A 24,811-nucleotide genomic window follows, 5' to 3' on the forward strand; every position below is an offset into this window, starting at 1 on the left:
AGGTGAGTGACAGCCTCCTGCTGTTGCTTAGCAACAGCTCCCAGCATGCAAAAAGGGCATGCTGGGAGCTGTAGTTATGCAACAGCAGGAGGCAGACCACCACAACTCCCAGCATTCCCTTATGGGCATGCTGGGACTTATAGTTTTGCAACAGCTGGAGGCACATTTTTTCTATGGAAAAGTGTACCTTCAGCTGTTGTATAACTACAACTCCCAGCTTTCACAAACCGCTAAAGTGCATGCTGGGAGTTGTAGTGGTGCATCTGCTGGTTGCATAACTACAACTCCCAGCATGCCCATTGGCTGTCGGTGACTGCTGAGAGTTGTAGTCTTGCAACAGCTGAAGGCACACTGGTTGTGAAACTCAGAGTTTTTTTTTACCTAACTCAGTGTTTCACGACCGGTGTGCCTCCAGCTGTTGCAAACTACAACTCCCAGCATGCACCGTATATGCTGGGACTTGTAGTTATGCAACAGCTGGAGGCACACTGGTTGTGAAACACTGAGTAAGGTCACAAACTCAGTGATACATAACCAGTGTGCCTACAGCTGTTGCAAAACTAAAACTCTCAGCATGTACAGTCTGTCAGCGCATGCTGGGAGTTGTAGTTTTGCAACAGCTGGATGTTCCCCCTCCCCACCAATGTGAACGTACAGGGTACACTCACATGGGCGGAGGTTTACAGTAAGTATCCGGCTGCAAGTTTGAGTTTCTGCCGCAGCTCAAACTGCCAGCGAGAAACTACTGTGAACCCCCGCCCGTACGACTGTACCCTAAAAACACTACACTACACTAACACAAAATAAAATAAAAAGTAAAAAACACTACATATACACATACCCCTACACAGCCCCCCTCCCCAATAAAAATGAAAAACGTCTGGTAGGCCACTGTTTCCAAAACAGAGCCTCCAGCTGTTGCAAAACAACAACTCCCAGTATTGCCAGACAGCCGTTGACTGTCCAAGCATGCTGGGAGTTTTACAACAGCTGGAGGCACCCTGTTTGGGAATCACTGGCGTAGAATACCCCTATGTCCACCCCTATGCAATCCCTAATTTAGGCCTCAAATGCGCATGGCGCTCTCACTTTGGAGCCCTGTCGTATTTCAAGGCAACAGTTTAGGGTCACATATGGGGTATCGCCGTACTCGGGAGAAATTGTGTTACAAATTTTGGGGGGTATTTTCTGCTTTTACCCTTTTTAAAAATGTAAATTTTTTGGGAAAACAAGCATTTTAGGTTAAAAAAATATATATATATATATTTTTACATATGCAAAAGTCGTGAAACACCTGTGGGGTATAAAGGTTCACTTAACCCCTTGTTACGTTCACCGAGGGGTCTAGTTTCCAAAATGGTATGCCATGTGTTTTTTTTTTTGCTGTCCTGGCACCATAGAGGCTTCCTAAATGCAACATGCCCCCCGAGCAAAATTTGGTCTCAAAAAGCCAAATATGACTCCTTCTCTTCTGAGCATTGTAGTTCGCCAGTAGGTCACTTCAGGCCAACTTATTGGGTACCTCCATACTAAGAAGAGATGGGGTTACAAATTTTGGGGGGTATTTTCTGCTTTTAACCCTTGCAAAAATGTGAAATTTGGGGGGAAACACATTTTTGTTAAATTTTTTTATTTATTTTTTTACGTATGCAAAAGTCGTGAAACACCTGTGGGGTATTAAGGCTCACTTTATTCCTTGTTACGTTCCTCAAGGGGTCTAGTTTCCAAAAGAGTATGCCATGTGTTTTTTTTTTGCTGTTCTGGCACCATAGAGGCTTCCTAAATGCAACATGCCCCCCAAAAACCATTTCAGAAAAACGTACTCTCCAAAATCCCCTTGTCGCTCCTTTGCTTCTGAGCACTCTACTGCGCCCACCGAACACTTTACATAGACATATGAGGTATGTCCTTACTCGAGAGAAATTGGGCTACAAATATAAGCATACATTTTCTCCTTTTACCCCTTGTAAAAATTCAAAAATTGGGTCTACAAGAACATGCGAGTGTAAAAAATGAAGATTGTGAATTTTCTCCTTCACTTTGCTGCTATTCCTGTGAAACACCTAAAGGGTTAAAATGCTGACTGAATGTCATTTGAATACTTTGGGGGTGTAGTTTTTATAATGGGGTAATTTCTAATATGAAGACCCTTCAAATCTACTTCAAACCTGAACTGGTCCCTGAAAAAAAGCGAGTTTCAAAATTTTGTGAAAAATTGGAAAATTGCTGCTGAACTTTGAAGCCCTCTGGTGTCTTCCAAAAGTAAAAACTTGTCAATTTTATGATGCAAACATAAAGTAGACATATTGGAAATGTGAATTAAAAAAAATATTTGGAATATCCATTTTCCTTACAAGCAGAGAGCTTCAAAGTTAGAAAAATGCTAAATTTTCAAATTTTTCATCAAATTTTGGGATTTTTCACCAAGAAAGGATGCAAGTTGCCACAAAATTTTACCACTATGTTAAAGTAGAATATGTCACGAAAAAACAATCTCGGAATCAGAATGATAACTAAAAGCATTCCAGAGGTATTAATGTTTAAAGTGACAATGGTCAGAATTGCAAAAAACATCCGAGTCATTAAGCTGAAAAAGGGATAAGTCCTTAAGGGGTTAAAGTCAAGTGTGTACAATGGAGAGGCTAAGGTTGGATAGACTAGAGAGCTTAACATCATACGATAGTCACTGTAGTATTTGGGACCATTGGATAAAATGAATAAAAGAGATAAGACGGGCACAAAAAGAATGAGGTAACACTCTGCAATTCATAATCATTGAAATATATGATTTGGACCAATGTACGGATGTTGGACAGTCTGGTTGTAGAGGCTGTAATTTTCTTTGGAGCTACCAATATTTGACCTATAAATTAGCGATGGAGGGTAAGAGAGAGACCATAGTATGCGTGATATAGTAAGTAGGAATGAATGATGACTCCCCTTTCCCCCTTCCCCCTTTTCCTTTCTTACATTTCCCTATTACATACTATTCAAATGCCTGTGTATTATTTGTTTTTTTTTGTGTGTATTATGGTGTATTTTAAGTTAAAAACTTAATTAAAATTTAAAAAAAAAAAAAAAACTTTTCAGACACAAAAGCAATGTCTGAACCGGACTGAAAACAGAAAAATGCAAATATACAGAAAACGACATAACAGTAAAATTCTTGTACATAGCAGCAGTATTATAGTAGTTATATTTTTGTTCATTGAGCAAGTGTGATGTCCCAATACGGGATGATGTGGCCCCAAACTGTCCTCCTGCCCTGTCAGGCAGAGTCCCTGCATGTCCCCAGGGCTCCCCTGCAGCATACCCCCATTATGTATATAGGTTTGCCTCATTTAATGTACTGTTGCTTTAATGTTTGTACCACATGATTGTTACCCAGAGGGCTCCAGTTACCAGGTGACCCCCCAAGTGACCTATGGGCTTCTTGCACAGCCCCCTATATAACAAGGGGAGGGGCTGCAATCTCTCTATTTCTGTGTCCAGAGCATTGGAGGCTTCAAGCCTAAAGTCCTGCAGCCACAAATTGGTCATCAGTAAGTCAAGTCATCTTATTATCAGTCACCATCTCTGTCAAGTCAAGTCCATCTGTAGTCACCGTGGCCTGCACTAAAGTCAGTCTAACTACTGCAAGTCCCAGCAAGCCTGCGAGGTCCCCCTGTGTCACTGGCCACCCCCCCCCCCCCCCCCCCTGGGATATTTGGCTGTACTGCAAAGACTATATCACCTGTCTTGCCTCAGTAAAACTGCTGTTATCCTTAATCTGGTGTTGGTGTCTTCATTGCCCCTGCCTTACCCAGCATCAGCGGTATTACCTTTGCGTGGTTAAGGCTAAACCATGCCCTGGCATCACGAATACAAGGGGTTAATACCATCTGCCCCTTGGGCCATAATATCTGCCCTGCATCTACCCTGCACCTCACACCCCGACACCACACAATTTAGTACCAATATGCCAATCGTTTTAATAATGTCTGTAAAGGACTCCGATTTCTCAGGATACAAATAAAATATGTTATCCACTATGCAAATAAACCGTTGACATGCTGCAATTCCCCTTACGATCACTGGGTGACACATTCAGAGTTCTAACCTTCTCTCTAGGCAGCTGTATTAAGAAATGTTCTCTGTCCTGAAAAATGAAGAGAGTGACATTTAGAGGGAAAAAACGGTAAAACATATTTTTTTATAGGTTTATGTTGTCTGTTTATTTTTACATTTAACTGCATCACATCCCTTCAAAATAAGCCTTTTGGTTTGCCACCCCTAAACAGCGTGCTCCACAGTACAGTGACCCCCCGACCTACGATGGCCCCGACATATGATCATTTCAACATGCGATGGCCTCTCAGAGGCAGCATCAACATACGATGCTTTTGTATGTCGGGGCCATCGCATAAACGGCTATCCGGCAGACTGCTTCAGCTGCCACCGGATAGCCATTTACGGTGCCCCGTGTGGTCCGCTGACGATCACTTACCTGTCCTCGGGGCTCCGGCGCGTCCTCTTCAGGATACCCTGCATCATCGGCGCTCTTCATCGTCGTCATCACGTCGCTGCGCACACCGTCCCGTCATCCAATAGGAGCGGCGTGCGTAGCGACGTGATGGCGGCGACGGAGAGCGAGGATGCCGGGGAAGCAGAGGCCTTACCGGAGCGTCGGCGACACCCCGGGGACACGGTGACAGCGATGGACGGTAACAGCCAGGGCAGCAGTGACGGTCCAGAGACACGTGAGTACAACCTCCAATTCCAGTGGCCTTCAACCTGCGGACCTCCAGATGTTGCAAAACTACACCTCCCAGCATGCCCGGACAGCTGTTGGCTGTCCGGGCATGCTGGGTGTTGTAGATTTGCAACATCTAGAGGTCCGCAGGTTGTAGACCACTGTCCTATACTTTACATTGCACGGATCCCTCAACATACGATGGTTTCAACAAACGATGGTCCATTTGGAACGGATTGCCATCGTATGTTGAGGGACCACAGTATATGGCGGTATCACGTTCCCTTTCCTTCTGCCCTGTAGAATACCAGAGCCCACGAGCTACGGCAGCTTGTATATTATTTTCCGCACTCCACCACAGACATGACCTCATCTCGGATCCTTTACCCACCACTGACTCCACAAAGGCGGAGCGGCCGCTTGTTGTCACCGGCAAGTTGTTTTTTGTTTTTTTTTATTTGTTAGTTTTAAGGGCACAAACAAGAACTTTTTTTTTTTTTTTTGCTCTTAGACATTAAAAAAAAGGAAGTCTATTTAAGAAATCCTGCAAGACAAAGTGCAATCTTAAAGTCATTTGGCAAACTGATTCTGTCAGGAGAGCTTAGTTTCATTCTGCTTGCTGCAGAAGCATTTTTTTTTTCTTTATGCTCCTGTTCTTGTTCTCTTAATACATTTGGGAGGCCTGTCAAGGCCTATACACTCTCTAAATAGCTTTGCAGATTAAATTTTTAACTCTACTCTCCTCATGCAGATGTATATTTTTGACAAAGCCTTGCACTGGGATGTCAGCTTCTATCTTCCTCACCGGAGAGAAGTCATATACGTGGAAGCTTGGCTATAAACTTCACATTGCTTTAGTAAAACCTACTTCACAAATGCTGCCTTGTGTTTTCCCCAGTCTTGGTTAACTTCACTCTACACAGCATCACCCAAACACCATCTCATCTTTTCCCTTTGGGAAAAAAAATTAAATTATATATATATATATATATATATATATATATATATATATATATATATTTTAAAAATACCTTATATATTCGAGTATAAGCCGAGTTTTTCAGCACGATTTTTCATGCTGAAAATGCCCCCCTCGGCTTATACTCAAGTGAACTCTCCGCCTGTCAATCCCTTCATCAGTGGTCTTCAACCTGCGGACCTCCAGATGTCTGCAGGTTGAAGACCACTGCGGCCTTCGTCATCATCCAGACCCCCATTTAGTTTTCTACTCACCTCCCCTCGGTGGGAAGGAAGGGTGAGCTGGTCCGGGCCATCTATGCTGCAGGGACTGTCCGGTGGGGAGGGTTAGTCTTCTGGGTTGTCCATTTTCACTGGGGGGCTCTCTTCTCCGCACTCCAGGCCTGCCCCGGACTAGTGACGTTGCCTTGACGATGACGCACAGGGACGTTCATGCGCGTCCCTGTGCATCGTCGTCAAGGCAATGTCACTAGTCCGGGGCAGGCCTGGAGAGTGGAGAAGAGGGCCCCCCCGGTAAAAATGGACAGCCCAGAACGATTAACCCTCCCCACCGGATGGTCCCTGCAGCATAGATGGCCTGGACCAGCTCACCCTTCCTTCCCACCAAGGGGAGGTGAGTAGAAAACTAAAGGGGGGGGGGTCTGAATGATGACAAAGGCCGCAGTGGTCTTCAACCTGCAGACCTCCAGGGGTTTCAAAACTACAACTCCCAGCATGCCCGGACAGCCGATGGCTGAAGGGATTGACAGGCGGTGATGATGAAGGGGGGGATGATGACGGGGGTCTGGATGATGACGGGGGTCTGAGTGATGATATGGGGGATGATGTATTTCCCACCCTAGGCTTATAGTCGAGTCAATAACTTTTCCTGGGTTTTTGGGGTGAAATTATCGGCCTCGGCTTATATTTGGGTCGGCTTATACTCGAGTATAAACGGTACTCTATATATACTGTATATATATATATATAGATATATAAGCATATATATTTCCCTGTCATCTGCCAGCAGCACAATGATGGGTTAACTCTGCCCCTGTGAGCTTGCAGGACCTTAGGATAACTTTATTAAAAAACAACCTGAGTAACTAGAGCCCCTCCCCCCCTCCCCCAACAAGGGGATATAAGGCTCCTTGTAACCACTCCCCCTGAGTTTTTTCTGTCCTGTGAGCAGGACTATAGGACTCACTCAGCTCTGCTGTGTGTTTTTGGCGCACTCCTTGCTGTAAGAGCTGGGGGCAGCATTGCTGAATGTGGCGCTATGCTTGCTGCGCTGTGCCTTTTATCTGTCTATGGCTTGGGCGGGATGTGAGCCACTTCTGTACAGGGAATTCTCCTGTATTACTGCTCGCTGCAGTCATTAGGGTTTTTACTTGCTCCCCTGCGTGTATATGAGCATGTGCTGGGGGATATACCTGCTGTTATCTGGAGGGACTTCATGTAGAGGATCAGCTGACTGAGGATCTGCTGACTGGGATCACCTGACAGAGCAGCTGACTGGGATCACCTGACTGATCAGCTGACTGTCGGCTCTCTGGATAAAGATAAGCTGTAGCTCTGTGGTCGTTGCTCCTGCTATATCCTTTTTTTTTAATTGATCAGACTATAGATATGTTATGTATATTATATGTATGTTAATATGTATGTTAATATGTATTAGATTGGAGGCAATCCGCTGCCTGATGACAGTGACTACACAACTTGTCTGTCATACCGACCTATCCCTCCTGCCTCTGAAGAGACAACTATTAGGGACATGTATATTTCTGTCTCACCTCTTCTAACGACTATGATTCCCCAGAGTTAAGAAAGATAATACAGTATTTCCCTCTGGAAAGACTTGAAAAATGAATTCAACTAGAGCAGACAGAGGGTCAGACTGCTGTTTGTGGGAGGCCCCAACCACTTCTATGGGCCTAGGGCCTTTATGTGGGTATAAGGCCTCACCAGTCTTATAAGGCTGAGTTAAAAATGCCTGAAAAGGCTCTGGTGGTCTCCTAAAGTCGATATGGAAATTGTTAAGTTGTCCAAGGGGGCTTAAAATTAATTCAGCTAGTGCAGCCCAAGGGTCAGACTGCTGTTTGTGAGAGGTACCATCCACTTCTATGGGCCTAGGGCCTTTGTGTGGGAAAAAGAAGTTTTCTTCAGATTGCAGTAAGAATTCAAGGAATTCTGCACCACCTTCAATTCAGAGGACTTCCCTTTGGCATAACATCAATCCCATTTGCCAAAGTTATTGCCGCTATGGTGGTGAATGCCAGGTGACTGGAGATAAGAGTTATCCTATACCTGACCTCTGGCAGATCTTTGCCAGCTCTCTACAGTTGTCAGAAATACCTCCTTTCAGATCAAGGCTGGATTATCAATCTGGACAAATCAGATTTAACCCCGAATACATCCAGCAATCTCTAGGATTCAGAATAGACTCTCAGTCTATGACCCTTCATCTCTCACCAGCTAGGAAGGACATTAAAGTGGCCTTGAGTTCTTTGAATCCCTTGCGCAGTGTTTCTTAGAACTCTGAGGTTTCTAGGTTTTTTCTCTTTTGCCATTTGCATCCTCGCCCGCTTCAGTCAGAGATCCTTCACAGATGGAACAGAAGATTATCTGATATAGATCCTTCATGTGCTGTCCACAAACACAAGAAGACCAGTAAGTTGGTGGCGGACTTACAGGATGGTCTTTGGAAGAACCACTATACATGATTCTAACAATGGATGCTTCAGGTTCGGGATGAAGAACTCACCTACAAGACAGAACAGTCTCTTCAGTCTGGAATTCGGAAGAACTTTTTTCTTTCCACCAACCACAAAGAACTCAGAGCAATCTTTTACGCTCTGAAGCCCTTCTCCCCTTTCCTTCTAGGGAGAGCAATACAGGTAAGATCAGGCATTATGGTCTCCATGTTACATAAACAAACAAGGAGGCACCAGATCTCAAGTCCTCCTCCTGGAGGTGGGAAGATCTTTGGTTGGGTAGTATCCAGGATAATGAGGTTATCTCATGTCCATATCAGGCAGTGCAGAATGTTCTAGTCGATCGTTTGAGCAAGAATATGACCATTCCAAGAGAATGGTCCTTGGATCCAGAGATCTTCAGCCAGATCATACTCCACTGGGAAGTACCGGAAATAGATCTTATGGCCGCTCACTTAAATAACAAACTAAAGAACTTCTGCTCCCTTATTTAGTGGATTACCCTTTTGTACTATACGCAATGTCCATACCTAAGACATTCCAACTAGCATATATTTCTTCACTAACTTCAATAATACCAAGGGTATTAATAAAGATTCAGCAGGATCTAGCCTCAGTCATTGCGGTGATTCAATTTTGGCCCAAGGGGTCGTGGTTCTCCCAGCTTACGTTGATGAGCCATGGATGTATTGGAGGCTTCCTGTACAGTAGAACCTGGTGTGTTAGGGCACACAGCTCTTTCACAACATCTCTCAGTCTGACAGCTTGGAGATTGATAGGTCCAGATTTAAAGGCAAGGGTTTTTTCGGACCAAATATGGAATATGTTTTCCCACTCTAGGAGTGAGGCCATCAATAAGGCATGTAAAGAGTTATAAGGATTTTTCCCTTCTGATTTTCTGACAGGAAGATTGATTTATCTTCACCTTCTGTTCCTTAAATACTGGAGTTTCTACAAGATGGCTGATAAGGGCCTTTCTCCAAGTACAATAAAGTAAAGCCGGCTGCTAGATCTGCATATTTTGCAGGTAGCTTTTCCAAATCCCAGAAATAAAGAATTTTCTAAAGGCCGTGACGGGACTACAGTTTAGAAGGCTGGAGGCCCGTGGGTTTATATGCGCGGTAAAGCAACTGTGTGTTCCTCTATGTCTCTTGAGAAACAAGCTTCTTCCAAGAGCCTGAACAACCTCTTAAGTTTGTCTTTTCACGAGCTGTCACTTCTGCCAAAAAAATGGGAGACCTACAGGCCTCTCAGCTAGAGAACCTCACACTACCTTCTGTCTGATAAGGGCTTACTGAGATTTTTGCCATCTTTTACTCTGAAAGTCTCTACTTTCACTATTGAAGCAGACAGGCCCCCTGTCATCAGCTGACTAGTGAGTCAGGTCTCGGCCGTATTGCAACCTGGGAAAAATCAACAGTCATGTTGTATGCAGTTAAAAATAAATAAATATTGGGGTGAAAATCACATAAGAATTGTGAGATAACCTTCACACACAGGTACAGACACTATATTATGAACTACACGAACTTTACAGCCCCTGTAGCATAGTCAAATAAATAAAAAATCCTTGAATAACCTTTTAATTTTTGGCACTTTAGTGGATGCCAAGAGGGATATCGGGACCTGGTAAGAAACCTTATTTTACCCTATATAATGTGTTTTCAACAGTTATATAGGGTAAAATCTGGTGACAGGTCCACTTTCAGGTCTTCAATTTTTCATCATATACCTGTAACTAATACAACATCACACCAGTTGACCACATTAAGACATTGGCCCTCATTTACTATTCTAAACCCGACCTCTTTTGGCGGGTTTTTTTGTCGCATATTTGTCTGCGCCATGTCGCAGACATCGTGCGCCAGTCTGCGACACCATGCGACATTTTTTCCCAACGGACCCGATGTGGATTCTCCCAAACCCGAAAAAGGGGCGTAACCCGACATTTCTGAGCTTTCCCACGTATTTATTAAGGTTTCCAACCCGAATTTGTTGTATTGTTGTGGATTTTTTCCTGAGAGCTCAGAGGAGTTGGAAACCAAAACCAACAAAACCCACGTGCGACAAACAGGATGCGACATAATAATAAATACCAGGGGAAAAAAGCAGTCGGGTAAGAAAGCAACATAGACTTACAACCCGATTTTCTTAGTAAATGAGGGCCATTATAGTATAAACAGCAACCAACAGAGGTAAAGGGATTCTCCGGCCCCAAAGGATAGAGGATAAGATATCTGATTGCAGGGGGGGTCTGGCAGCTGGTCCCCGTGATCTTCGGGCCGTCTTGGAGCTTCCGTGTTTGCGATGTCACGACCCCTCCATTCATGTCTATGGCAGGGGGCGTGACGGCGAGTACATAGCCATCACGCCTCCTCTCATAGACATCAATAGTGTTGCTCGCGAATATTCGCAAAGCGAATTTTATTCGTGAATATCGAATATTCGCGAATTAGCGAATATTCGCGAATATAGCACTATATATTCGTAATTATGAATATTCGTTTTTTTTATTTATTTTTTCACAGTAAACATCACAGTGATCATCCCTCTCTGCTTCCAGCTTGTGTGGTGTAAAGAAGGTTCTAATACTACTGTGTGAGACTCGCGTGCGAATTTTTGCATATGCTAATTTTTTATATGCTAATTTGCATATGTTAATTTTCGCATATACAAAAAAAACGAGTATATTACGCATATGCGAATATTCGCGAATATATGACGAATATTCGTCCATATATTCGCGAATATTCGCGAATTCGAATATGGCCTATGCCGCTCAACACTAGACATCAATGAAGGGAGCGTGACGGCTATGGTCACCCGTCATTCATCACGGAACAGAGTTCGCCGGGTCCCTGCGACCAGATATCTTGTCCCCTATGCTTTGGATAAGGGGTAAAATATTTAGAGGTAGAGTACCTCTTTAAGCAAAATCATTGTCTGTTCAAAGCTGGTCCCCTCACCGACTCTTTTTGGGATATGCTGAGTCATGAGGAAAGGTAAAGAAGCACACATCTTAAATTATATCTTTGGCCTCTTGGTTAAGATTGAGCAAATGCTCCTGGGCTATTGGTACAAACAGACATAAACAACCAAAATGGTTGAGGAAAGATTGATAGTTTCCTCAATTTAGGGTCTTCTAGAGTCCTTAAATATTTCATGACAGACACTGATGACCTTTTGATGTGGATATGCCCTCAAATTCTAATTACTGGGGGTTTTGATCAAAAAAGTTGTCAGGAAAACATTGCACCATGTTGTTTTTTGTCTTGCTTGGCTTTTTTTCAGAATCAAAATATATATTTTCAAATATCTCAGGCAGCACAGCTTCACACATTGTGGGTAATTGGCACCAGATCCTTGTGGTATACCTCAAAAACCACTAATGCCTTCAACAAAGAAAGTTGACTCGGTACAACAAGTGTAACGCCGAGCGCTCCGGGTCCCGCTTCTCCCCTGGAGCGCTCGCAGCGTTACACCCCTGCTTGCAGCACCCCGGTCAGACTCGCTGACCGTAAGCGCTGCTCTGTGTCTCTCGGCGGGGATGCGATCCCCGTGGCGGGACGTGCCCGCTCGCGGGTCGCATCCCGTGTCACTCACCGGCCCCATCCTCCTGCTCAGTCCCGGCACGCGCGGCCCCGCTCTCTAATGCGCGCGCGCCGGGTCTCTCAGATTTAAAGGGCCAGTGCACCATTAATTGGTGCTTGGCCCAATTAGTTCCAATCACTCCCTACACTACACTACCCACTTCCCCTTCCTGTCCCTGCCAGATCTTGTTGCCTTGTGCCCTGAGAAAGCGTTCTGTGTGTTCCCAAGCCTGTGTATCCAGAACCTTGCCGTTGCCCCTGACTACGAACCTTTGCCACCTGCCTCGACCTTTTGCTACGTCCGACCTTGCCTTCGCCTTGTCCTTGTGTACCACGCCTATCTCAGCTGTTAGTGAGGTTGAGTCGCTATGTTGAGTCGGGGGATACGACCTGGGAGTTACCGCCGCAGCAAGTCCATCCCGCCTTGCGGCGGGCTCTGGTGAAAATCAGTAACTTCTTAGTACCGGTCCCCTGGTACGGCCCACGCCATCGCCTCACTAACACAGAGGATCCACTACCCACTTATAGTCCGGTTCCTGACAGTAGATCCGGACATGGATCCCGCTGAGGTACCACTGCCAAGCCTCGCTGACCTCACCACCGTGATCGCCCACCAGTCCCAGCAGATCGCTCAACAAGGACAGCAGCTGTCACAGTTGACTGTTATGTTCCAGCAGCTTCTACCTCCACAGCAGCAACCAGCTCCTCCACCAGCTCCAGCATCTCCTCCACAGCGAGCTGCCGCCTCCACGCCCAGAGTCCGCCTGTCTCTACCTGACAAGTTTGATGGGGATTCTAAGCTCTGCCGTGGTTTCCTGACCCAGTGTTCGCTGCACCTGGAGATCATGTCGGACCACTTTCCCACTGAACGGTCTAAGGTGGCATTCGTGGTTAGTCTGCTATCTGGAAAGGCCTGGGCCACACCACTTTGGGACCGCAACAATCCTGCTACTGCTACCATCCAGTCCTTCTTCACCGAACTACGCAGCGTCTTTGAGGAACCTACCCATGCCTCTTCTGCTGAAACAGCCCTGCTAAACCTCGTCCAAGGAGACTCTACAGTGGACGAATATGCCGTACAGTTCCGTACTCTGGCCTCTGAGTTAGCCTGGAATAATGAGGCTCTCTGCGCGACCTTCAAGAAAGGTTTATCCAGCCACATCAAGGATTGTCTGGCCGCACAAGAGATACCTTCCTCCCTGTCAGACCTCATTCATCTGGCTACCCGCATTGATGTGCGCTACATTGAAAGACGCCAGGAGCTTCGCCAGGAAAAAGATTTTGTTCGCACCAGGAATCCGCGCCTGGCTCCTCTCTTTCAGCATCCTTTGCAATCTGTTACTGTGCCTTCCGCCGAGGAGGCCATGCAAGTGGACCGGCCTCTCCTGACCCAACAAGAGAGGACTCGCCGTAGGAACGAGAACTTGTGTCTATACTGTGCGAGCTCTGAGCATTTCTTAAAGGACTGCCCTCTTCGTCCTCTGCGTCAGGGAAACGCGCGCACCTTGTGAACGTGGGAGAGGGGTTATTAGGTGTGAATTCTTCCTCTCCACGTCTTACTATTCCAGTACAGATTTCCTTGCCCACTAAGTCCTCCTTCTCTGCTGTGGCCTTTGTGGACTCTGGTTCAGCATGAAATTTCATCGAGGCCTCACTCATCAACAAGTACAATATTCCTGTTACCCGTCTCGTCAAACCTCTCTTCATTGCCTCGGTGAATGGAGAGAGACTGGTCTGCACCGTGCGTTATCGCACTGAACCCCTGCTCATGAACATTGGAGTTCACCATCTAGAAAATATTGAATTTTTCGTATTGCCCAATTGTACTTCAGAAATTCTTCTTGGCTTGCCCTGGCTCCAGCGTCACGCACCTTTCCTAGACTGGGCCACGGGGGACGTTAAGAGTTGGGGGCCTTCCTGCCACAAGCGATGTCTTAAGTCGGTTCCTGTCAATCAAGTCTCCATCGCTCCTCCATTGCCAGGTCTTCCTAAGGCCTATCAGGACTATTCTGACGTCTTTTGTAAAAAGCAAGCAGAGGTCTTACCTCCACATAGACCCTATGACTGTCCTATTGAGTTGCTCCCTGGTACCACACCGCCCCGTGTTAGGATTTACCCAATTTCTGCCCCAGAAACACAAGCGATGACTAAGTACATTCAGGAAAACCTCAAAAGAGGTTTTATCCGGAAATCTTCTTCTCCAGGCGGAGATGGATTTTTCTTCATTGCCAAAAAAGATGGATCTCTACGCCCCTGTATTGACTACCACAGTCTTAATAAAACTACAGTAAAAAATCGCTATCCTCTGCCTCTCATCTCCGAACTCTTTGACCGACTGCGGGGAGCTAAGATTTTCACCAAACTTGATCTAAGGGGCGCATACAACCTCATCTGTATTCGTGCAGGTGATGAATGGAAAAGCGCCTTCAATACTAGAGATGGTAACTTTAAATACCTTGTCATGCCCTTTGGACTTTGCAACGCCCCAGCAGTCTTTCAGGACTTTGTTAATGAGATTTTTCGGGACATGCTGTATTCCTGTGTTGTAGTCTACCTTGATGACATCCTCATTTTTTCCTCCAACCTAGAGGAACATCGCCTTCATGTCCATCAAGTGCTTTAGTGACTACGTCAAAATCATCTTTACGGCAAAATTGAGAAATGTCTATTTGAACGCAGCAGTCTCCCCTTCCTGGGATACATTGTGTCCGGTCAAGGTCTTCAAATGGACCCTGATAACCTATCTGCGGTAGTAGATTGGCCTCGTCCCACTGGCCTACGAGCTATCCAAAGATTTCTTGGATTTGCAAATTATTATCGTCAATTTATTCCCCACTTCTCTACCATCGTTGCTCCTATTGTAGCACTGACTAAGAAAAATGCTAATCCGAAATCCTGGCCGCCACAGGCGGAGGAAGCCTCTAACCACCTCAAAGCCACCTTCTGCTCTGCTTCAGTCTTGTCCAGACCAGATCCTCTGAAGCCCTTCTTCCTCGAGGTTGACGCCTCCTCAGATGCAGCCGGAGCTGTTCTCCTACAAAAAAACGCTAAAGGAAAAAATATCACTTGCGGATTTTTTTCCAAAACCTTTTCTCCTCCTGAAGAAAACTATTCCATAGGAGACCGTGAACTATTGGCTATTAAGTTGGCACTTGAGGAGTGGAGAAATCTTCTGGAAGGATCCCTTCATCCCATCATTATCTATACTGATCACAAAAATTTGTCTTATCTTCAATCCGCCCAGCGGCTAAATCCTCGCCAGGCTAGATGGTCGTTGTTTTTTGCCCGTTTCAACTTTCAAATCCATTTTCGTCCCGCAGACAAGAATGTCAGGGCTGATGCTCTATCTAGTACCACTGATGCCTCAGAAGCCGAGACCCTTCCTCAGCACATCATCCCCCCTGAGTGTCTGATCTCTTCTGCTCCTGCTTCTTTGGTCTCTATCCCTCCAGCAAAAACTTATGTTCCTCCACGTCTTCGCCTCCGGATCCTCAAATGGGGCCATTCTTCCCTTCTGGCTGGTCACGCTGGAATCAAAAAATCTATACAGTTGATTGCCAGACACTATTGGTGGTCCTCCCTGGAAAAGGATGTGACCGAGTACGTACGAGCCTGTACTGTGTGTGCACGTGACAAGACCCCACGCCAGAAGCCTGCAGGTCTTTTCCTTCCTCTGCTGGTGCCTGAACAACCTTGGTCCCACATAGCCATGGACTTCATCACTGACCTTCCTTTATCCCATGGCAACACTGTCATCTGGGTGGTCGTTGATCGTTTTTCCAAAATGGCTCATTTTATTCCGCTTCCTGGCCTTCCTTCAGCGCCACAGTTGACGAAGCAATTTTTTCTGCAGATTTTTCGTCTTCACGGGCATCCCACGCATATCGTCTTGGGTAAAGGCGTTCAATTTATGTCAAAATTTTGGAGAGCTCTCTGTAATCAATTAAAGATCAAATTAAATTTATCTTCCTCCTATCACCCACAATCCAATGGACAAGTGGAAAGAGTGAACCAGATTCTTGGTGACTACTTGCAACATTTTGTCTCCTCCTGGGCTGAGTTCTCGTACAATTTCAAAAATTCTGAATCTTCCGCCAAATCTAAATTTTTTGTGGTGTACGCCCATCACCCGCTGCCCCCCCTCCCCATTCCCACTTCTTCTGGAGTTCCTGCCGTGGATGAATTAACCCGGGACTTTTCCTCTATCTAGAAGGAGACTCAAAAGTCCCTCTTACTGGCCTTCTCCTGTCTTTGTCCCTTGTGACAAAGTGTGGCTCTCTGCCAAATACATACGGTTTTGTGTCCCTAGCTACAAGTTGAGTCCTTGTTACCTCGAGCCAATTAAGATAAAAAAACAAATTAATTCTGTCTCCTACAAGCTCCACCTTCCTTCTTCTCTTCGTATCCATGTATCTCTTCTCAAACCTCTTATACTTAACCGTTATTCTTCCAAGGTCACGGTTCCTGCTCCTGTCACTGGGTCCTCTGATGTCTTCTCGGTTAAAGAGATCCTCGCCTTCAAGGTCGTCTGAGGTAAAAAAAAAAATTCTTGTGGATTGGAAGAATTGTGGACCTGAAGAGAGGTCTTGGGAACCCGAGGCTAATATCCTTGACAAGGAACTCATTCGTAAATTCTGGGGTTCCAAAAAGAGGGGGAGACCTAAGGGGGGGTACTGTAACGCCGAGCGCTCTGGGTCCCGCTTCTCCCCCGGAGCACTTGCAGCGTTACACCCCTGCTTGCAGCGCCCCGGTCAGACTCGCTGACCGGGAGCGCTGCCCTGTGTCTCTCGGCGGGGATGCGATCCCCGCGGCGGGACATGCCCGCTTGCGGGTCGCATCCCGTGTCACTCACCAGCCCCATCCTACTGCTCAGTCCCGGCACGCGCGGCCCCGCTCTCTAGGGCACACGCGCGCCGGGTCTCTCAGATTTAAAGGGCCAGTGCACCATTAATTGGTGCCTGGCCCAATTAGTTCCAATCACTCCCTACACTATAAAAACCCACTTCCCCTTCCTGTCCCTGCCGGATCTTGTTGCCTTGTGCCCTGAGAAAGCTCCCAAGCCTGTGTATCCAGACCCTTGCCGTTGCCCCTAACTACGAACCTTTGCCGCCTGCCTCGACCTTTTGGTACGTCTGACCTTGCCTTCGCCTTGTCCTTTTGTACCACGCCTATCTCAGCTGTTAGTGAGGTTGAGTCGCTATCGGGGGATACGACCTGGGAGCTACCGCCGCAGCAAGTCCATCCCGCCTTGCGGTGGGCTCTGGTGAAAACCAGTAACTTCTTAGAACCGGTCCCCTGGTACAGCCCATGCCATTGCCTCACTAACACAGAGGATCCACTACCCACTTCCAGTCCGGTTCCTGACAACAAGTTAGTAATTTTGCAACAAATGTCTAATAAAAACATCAGGCATCACTATATTGGTCAAACATCACTCTGTCCCTCAACTTGTTATGTTCTTGTGGTAACATAAACCCAAAACCATGCCCATAAACTATTTGTTAGGTGATGTTTTTGTTTGGGGCACAGAAAATAAAAACAATAGAAAACTCACTAAATTGGAGTGCCAACTAAACGTTCTTCATTGTAGACTGCCCAATATGGTCACCAATGACCAACAAAGTGGCCTCTGGAGAAACCTAAATAGAGCCAACAGGATACAAAGTAGTAACACACCACTTGTCAGTAGTCACAGCTGCCGGACCCCCACCAATTGGATACTCATATAGCGGTATCTCATCAACGTCTGTCATGGGACCACCCCCTTGAATTTCCGTATATAACAAGTACAACCTAACTGTACCATGCCAACCATTTTACCCTAGATTAATTAGAAAACGACGACGACGATCCGAAAAACTTTCCACATGCCTTCTCATTTACCAACATTTTATATATATATTTTTATTTTATTTTATTTTTTTATTTTTTGGGGGATATAGTGCTGTTGATTTGTTAGATAATGAAAAGTAAATTGTTCCAGGGAAAAGGTGCAATTATGCAGGCTATAATACCCAAATAAATTGGCTTAATGTAACATTATAATGAAAACTGTGCAAAAATCCTCTACACAAGCACAATAAAATAATAAAAAGTAATAGAACAGGTAATAGATGTAAAATAAGTGCTAAAAAAACAAGTTCAAATCATTTTCATACCAGTCAAAAGCTGCAGAAAAGGGCACATCCAATCACAATAAAACAGGAGAATGAAACACTTTTAAATAGTAATATAAATTTTTGCGGACACTTCATGTCCTATGATGTGGAATTGACATATAGGCTGATTTTCTTTCTTCTAATATAAGCCTGAGCTTTACAGTCCTAGTGAAACCATTTTATTGCCGGGGATATATTAGATATGGTTCATTTCTTTCTTCAATATGGCTCTAATTTTCCACTTCTGTGGCTTGACACAGACCCAAATACCAGAAGATGGTTCTCTGCTATAAACACTTTGGTTTTCTTTGATTGCTATACAATTTAGTCTGTGTGGTTCATTCTGTTAACTCTTTCAGCTGTCGGCTGTCAGGGACACGGGAGGAAACGGCACCCAAGGCGGACGGGGGGTGGGGGGGGGGATATTTGTTATCCTGGGGATAATAGGCTATTTCTTTTCTAGTTTTCTTCATGAGGTTTATCTTTGAAAGGACACAAATAAAGGGGCAAGAGATCTATTTAATTCTAACCAAGGCGGAAGGATAACTAATAAAATAAGTAAAAAGAAATAATATGTTGCTATTGGGGTCTAGATTACACAGTCACACTACTGTTATGGGGGCACTCTTGACTACTTAGTCAGCTAGACTGCAACATAATGGGAGGTACAGGTTAGATAGCCAGTTAACTGTTATAGGGTGCGCTGCAGACTACACCTCCAGACTGCTGTTATAGGGGGCGCTCCAGACTACACCTCCAGACTGCTGTTATAGGGGGCGCTCCAGACTACACCTCCAGACTGCTGTTATAGGGGGCGCTCCAGACTACACCTCCAGACTGCTGTTATAGGGGGCGTTCCAGACTACACCTCCAGACTGCTGTTATAGGGGGCGTTCCAGACTACACCTCCAGACTGCTGTTATAGGGGGCGCTCCAGACTAAACAACCAGACTGCTGTTATGGGGGGCGCTCCTGACAACACACCAGACTGCTGTTATAGGGGGCGCTCCAGTACACAACCAGACTGCTGTTATAGGGGGCGCTCCAGTACACAACCAGACAGCTGTTAAAGTGGGCGCTCCAGTACACAACCAGACAGCTGTTATAGGGGGCTCCAGACTAAACAACCAGACTTCCGTTATAGGGGGCACTCCAGATTATACAGCCAGACTGCTGTTTTAGGGGGTGCTCCAGATTATACAGCCAGACTGCTGTTTTAGGGGGTGCTCCTGACTACACACCGGACTGCTGTTATAGGGGGCGTAGGGGGTGCTCTAGACTACACATCCAGACTGCTGTTATAGGGGGCGCTCCAGTACACAATCAGACTGCTGTTATAGGGGGCGTTCTAGACTATACATCCAGACTGCTGTTATAGGGGGCACTCCAGACTACACACCAGACTGCTGTTATAGGGGGCGCTCCAGACTACACACCAGACTGCTGTTATAGGGGGCGCTCCAGTACACCTCCAGACTGCTGTTATAGGGGGCGCTCCAGACTACACCTCCAGACTGCTGTTATAGGGGGCACTCCAGACTACACCTCCAGACTGCTGTTATAGGGGGCGCTCCAAACTACACCTCCAGACTGCTGTTATAGGGGGCGCACCAGGCTACACCTCCAGACTGCTGTTATAGGGGGCGCACCAGGCTACACCTCCAGACTGCTGTTATAGGGGGCACTCCAGACTACACCTCCAGACTGCTGTTATAGGGGGCGCTCCAAACTACACCTCCAGACTGCTGTTATAGGGGGCGCACCAGGCTACACCTCCAGACTGCTGTTATAGGGGGCGCACCAGGCTACACCTCCAGACTGCTGTTATAGGGGGTGCTCCAAACTACACCTCCAGACTGCTGTTATAGGGGGCACTCCAGACTACACCTCCAGACTGCTGTTATAGGGGGCACTCCAGACTAGACACCAGACAGCTGTTATAGGGGGCACTCCAGACTACACACCAGACTGCTGTTATAGGGGGCGCTCCAAACTACACAGCTAGTTGGTTTTATAGGCGCTCAACCTGTATGAATATTCTTATGGATAAGCCTAGCCTGTTGTTATAGGATGATTCAGACCACACAACCAAACTACTGTTATAGAGAGAAGTTCAGACAACTATGGGGACAATATGGTGGCTGATACAGTAGTTATCTCCTATTACCCCACAAAGAAGAGGCAGTATAACTAAGAGGTTAGTTGTATCATCCATGGTGGTCAAGGGTTCTAAAGGACTCACTGTCAGCACCCATGGTGACATATGGTGGTGTACTGATCAGTTCCTACTTTGTGTGGTATTTGTGTACCCGGGGTGGCACATCACTGCTATGTTGCAGATGCTTTTTCTGTGGTAAAAATAAGTGTAATGCTTACAGTGACTTTGACAGTACACTTGGTGCTTTTACATGGGGTGGCGCAATTGAACTCTGCAACATAGAATCCTCCACGTAAATGGGACCTGTCATAACTTTTATGTTGTGTGGATTATAAGTCATCAGGGTGGTCCCCATTGGCATCTCCCCGCCCCACCAGTCTTGTTTGATTCTCTTTACCCAAACAAAGAAAGATCTACAGTATCAATCCAGGTCGGTGAGAGACCACTAGGGACGGCCATGTTTACTCTTGGATTACGCAGCATGAAAGTGATGACAAGTTTCCATTAACAACTTCTTAGCATTTTCTAACTGGAGCCTGAAGGACAATGAGCAAATCCACTGGTCCTCCGTGGGATCAAATTGCACCCTATTTCTGTGTTACGGGGGTTCTCTGGGAGGCTAAGGACGCGTTCACCCAGCAGAATTTCTGCACTTAATTCTACATAAAAATTCTGTGTGAAGAATTTATAGCCAATTCACTTTTTCTGCTGCAGGAATTCCACTGAAGTGAATGGGCTATGAATTCATGCAGAACTTAGCGCAGAGTTCAGTGCAGAAATTTAGCCCTGTGAACCGGCCTTAAAGGGGTACTCCTCCCCTAGACATCTTATCCCCTATCCAAAGGATAGGGGATAAGATGTCAGAATGCCGGGGTCCCGCTGCTGGGGACCCCCGGGATCTCGGCTGCGGTACCCCGCTATCATTACTGCACAGAGCAGACTCGCTCCGTACGTAATGATGGGTAATACAGGGGCAGGAGCATCGTGACGTCATGGCTCCGCCCCCTCGTGACGTAACGGCCCGTCCCCTCAATACAAGTCTATGGGAGGGGGCGTGGCAGCCATCATGCCCCCTCCCATAGATTTTCTTTAAGGGGGCAGGCCGTAACATCACGAGGGGAGGAGCCGTGACGTAACGATGCTCCGACCCCTGTATTACCCATCATTACGCACGGAGCGAGTCTGCTCTGTGCAGTAATGATAGCGGGGTACCGCAGCCAAGATCCCGGGGGTCCCCAGCAGCGGGACCCCGGCGATCTGACATCTAATCCCCTATCCTTTGTATAGGGGATAAGATGTCTAGGGGCGGAGTACCCCTTTAAAGGGATACTCCGCTGCTCAGCGTTTGGAACAAACTGTTCCGAATGCTGGAGCCGGCAACGGAAGCTCGTGACGTCATAGCCTCGCCCCTCATGACGTCACGCGCTGCCCCCTCAATGCAAGTCTATGGGAGGGGGCGTGACGGCTGTCACGCCCCCTCCCATAGACTTGCATTGAGGGGGTGTGGCGTGACATCATGAGGGGGCAAATCTATGACGTTACGAGCTCCCAACGCCGGCTCCAGCATTCGGAACAGTTTGTTCCAAACGCTGAGCAGTGGAGTATCCCTTTAAAGTGTATTGCCTATAAATTCATGGAGAATCTTCAAGCAGAATTCAGTGGAGAAATCCTGCAGTGTAAAACCGGCCTAATGGGATTCCGCCTTCCCATTCACACTGCAGAATTTCTGATACAGAAATTCTGCTGTAGGAATTCCATTGAAAGTGAATAGGTAATTAATTTCTGCAGAATTTAATACAGAATTTTCATGCAGGATTCCATGCAGAATTTCTGCCGTGTGAACATAGCCTAACCTCACAGTACAATAACTTAATTTAACTTATGCAAAGTAGTTCTTCTCCGGAGGGAAGAGATTGGGTGTCACCTGTTGGAGGTAGTGTCCGAGCAAGTCAATGCTCAATGAACATGACTGGGGATTATTAGCCAAACCAGAATGTCATTCAGAAGAGTAGAGTGTCATCTGGAAGAGTTTCTTGCTTGGTTAAAGGGGAACTCCTGTGGGGAAAAAAATGTTTTCAAATCAACTGTTGCCAGAAAGTTAAACAGATTTGTAAATTACTTCTATTAAAAAATCTTAATCCTTCCAGTACTTATCAGCTGCTTTACACTACACTTTCTGTCTGACCACAGTGCTCTCTGCTGACACCTCTGTCTATGTCAGGAACTGTCCAGAGTAGGACAGGTTTTCTATGGGGGTTTGCTTCTGTTCTGGACAGTTCCTAACACAGACAGAGGTGTCAGCAGAGAGCACTGTGGTATACAGACAGAGCTAGAGGGGAGGTGTATGACTACTATATATCGTGATCCCATAGAGACGGCAGCAGCAGTATACAGATAGAGCTAGAGGGGAGGAGTATAACTACTATATATCCTGATCACATAGAGATAGTGGCAGTATACAGATAGAGCTAGAGGGGAGGCTCAGAACTACTATATATCCTGATCCCATAGAGACATCAGCAGCTGTATACAGATAGAGCTAGAGAGGAGTATATAACTATATAAGGTATATAACTACTATATGTCCTGAACCCATAGAGATAGCAGCAGTATACAGATAGAGCTGGAGGAAAGGTGTATAACTAGTATATATCCTTGCCCCATGGAGATAGCAGCAGCAGTATACAGATAAAGTGCAAGGGGAGGTGTATAACTACCATATATTCCGATCCAATAGAGATAGCAGCAGCAGTATACAGATAGAGTTGGGAGGAGAGGTGTATAACCACTATATACCCTGATCCCATATAGATAGCAGATGGAGCTGGCAGAGGAGGGATCTGATAGGTGAGGTGTCATTCTAATAGTTAACAGGAAGTCCGAGGAAAAGTTGTCCAGTTGCCCATAGCAACCAATCAGCTCGCTTCTTTCCTTTTTTGAAAAAGGCCTCTGAAAAATGAAAGAAGCGATCTGATTGGTTGCTATGGGCAACTCAGCAACTTTTCCTCTGGACAGGTTTTAATAAATGTCCCCCAGAAACTTTTTTTTTGACTGCTGATCACATGACCCGGTTACTGCGTAGAAGGCAGCAGCGCTGGAATAAAACAAATTGCGCTGTACAACCAGTGATGGTGAGTGTGCGAGAAACGGGCATCTTTAATACCTGCCACGTTGTACATTTTTAATCTAGGTCTATAACAGTGTTTCCCAACCAGGGTGCCTCCAGCTGTTGCAAAACTACAACTCCCAGCATGCCCGGACAGCCAACGGCTGTCCGGGCATGCTGGGAGTTGTAGTTTTGCAACAGCTGGAGGAGCCCTGGTTGGGAAACACTATTATAGACCTAGAGTAAAAATGTCCAGGCATGCTGCGAGTTGTAGTTTTGCAACAGCTGGAGGCGCCCTGGTTGGGAAACACTGTTATAGACCTAGATAAAAAAAAATGTCCGGGCATGCTGGGAGTTATAGTTTTGCAACAGCTGGAGGCGCCCTGGTTGGGAAACACTGCCCTATAATATTCTATCCATAGACAAGTGGCGCTAAAGCTGTCACTGATTTATTGCAGCACATTGGCCACAGGTTGAAATCCACAATATTAATTTTTTTTTTTTTTTTTTTTTTTACAGGGCAAAGAAAGGGTTAAGGATCCAGTGAACAGGTGATCGCCGGTTACCTAATCACATAAGATCATTCCCGGGAATGCCGCCCTCTACACTTATTACTCCCGTCTCCCCGTCTCATCATTCCGCTTGGTCCTATTCGTTGTAGTTTACGTTCGTTTTTTTTTTTTTTTTTTTTTCGTTTTTTTTTTTTTTCTTTCGCCGAAGCCAAGAAAATGCCAGGCGTTCGCACTCTCTCCTACCGCTTGATCTTTAGGGGGAGGAATAAAAAAAAAAAAAAGAAAAAAAAAAACCTTTCCCGTCTGCAGTGTTGTCACATCCGATATCCAGTTCCTTATGGCTGTGAGATTGTATCTGGGAGGGTCACTAGATCAGCCTCTGCCTCGGGGCTCCTCGCCTGAAGTACAAAAGACTCAACTCAACTCACGTTAGTCGTCTAGGTGGCCTATCGGTGATGACGGAGCGGCGGCGCGGTCTGTGGGCTAGCCGTGATAACTGCCTTGAAATGTTAAGTGCTTAATTAACGACCTTTCATATCAGTTATTGAGGGCTCCATCTCTTCTTGCCCAAGGCGGTGTACTTTACAGAGATCTCCCCGGAGTCACTACCAACTTTTATTACAGTGACATGCCGAAATGAAATAAATAAATAAAAATAATAATATTTAGGAGCCCGCGCTTTTTTCGGAGGGTTTCTTTTTTTTTTATTATTTTTTTTTTTCTTTTACTTTTTTTTTTCTTCTTTTTTATTTTTTGTTTTGCTTATACACATAAACTTTACCCATATGGCTCTGAAAAAAATATTTTGGATAGCACCTAACCCTTTACTGTATCACTGTATCTCTTAAGATATTTTTGAACCAAATTTTAAATTGATGTGGTGT

General features: G+C 45.9%; 1 long non-coding RNA gene across 2 annotated transcripts in view; it reads right to left on the reverse strand.

The window, feature by feature from the left end:
• LOC130361242 (uncharacterized) overlaps positions 1–23,162 on the reverse strand; it is a 75,811-nt gene extending 52,649 nt beyond the window's left edge. The window contains exons 1-3 of one of the 2 annotated variants that reach the window (XR_008890918.1): positions 23,027–23,162; positions 22,234–22,364; positions 4,100–4,138 (exon numbers count right to left, since the gene is read on the reverse strand). This is a non-coding gene — a long non-coding RNA (uncharacterized LOC130361242). Of the gene's footprint in view, positions 1–3,965; positions 4,139–22,233; positions 22,365–23,026 lie in introns of those variants that run through there. The other variant, XR_008890917.1, reaches the window with a different exon arrangement.
• Between the last annotated feature and the right edge of the window lie 1,649 nt (positions 23,163–24,811).

The sequence above is a fragment of the Hyla sarda genome, chromosome 3, assembly GCF_029499605.1.
Source record: "Hyla sarda isolate aHylSar1 chromosome 3, aHylSar1.hap1, whole genome shotgun sequence".
Lineage (NCBI taxonomy): Eukaryota > Metazoa > Chordata > Amphibia > Anura > Hylidae > Hyla > Hyla sarda.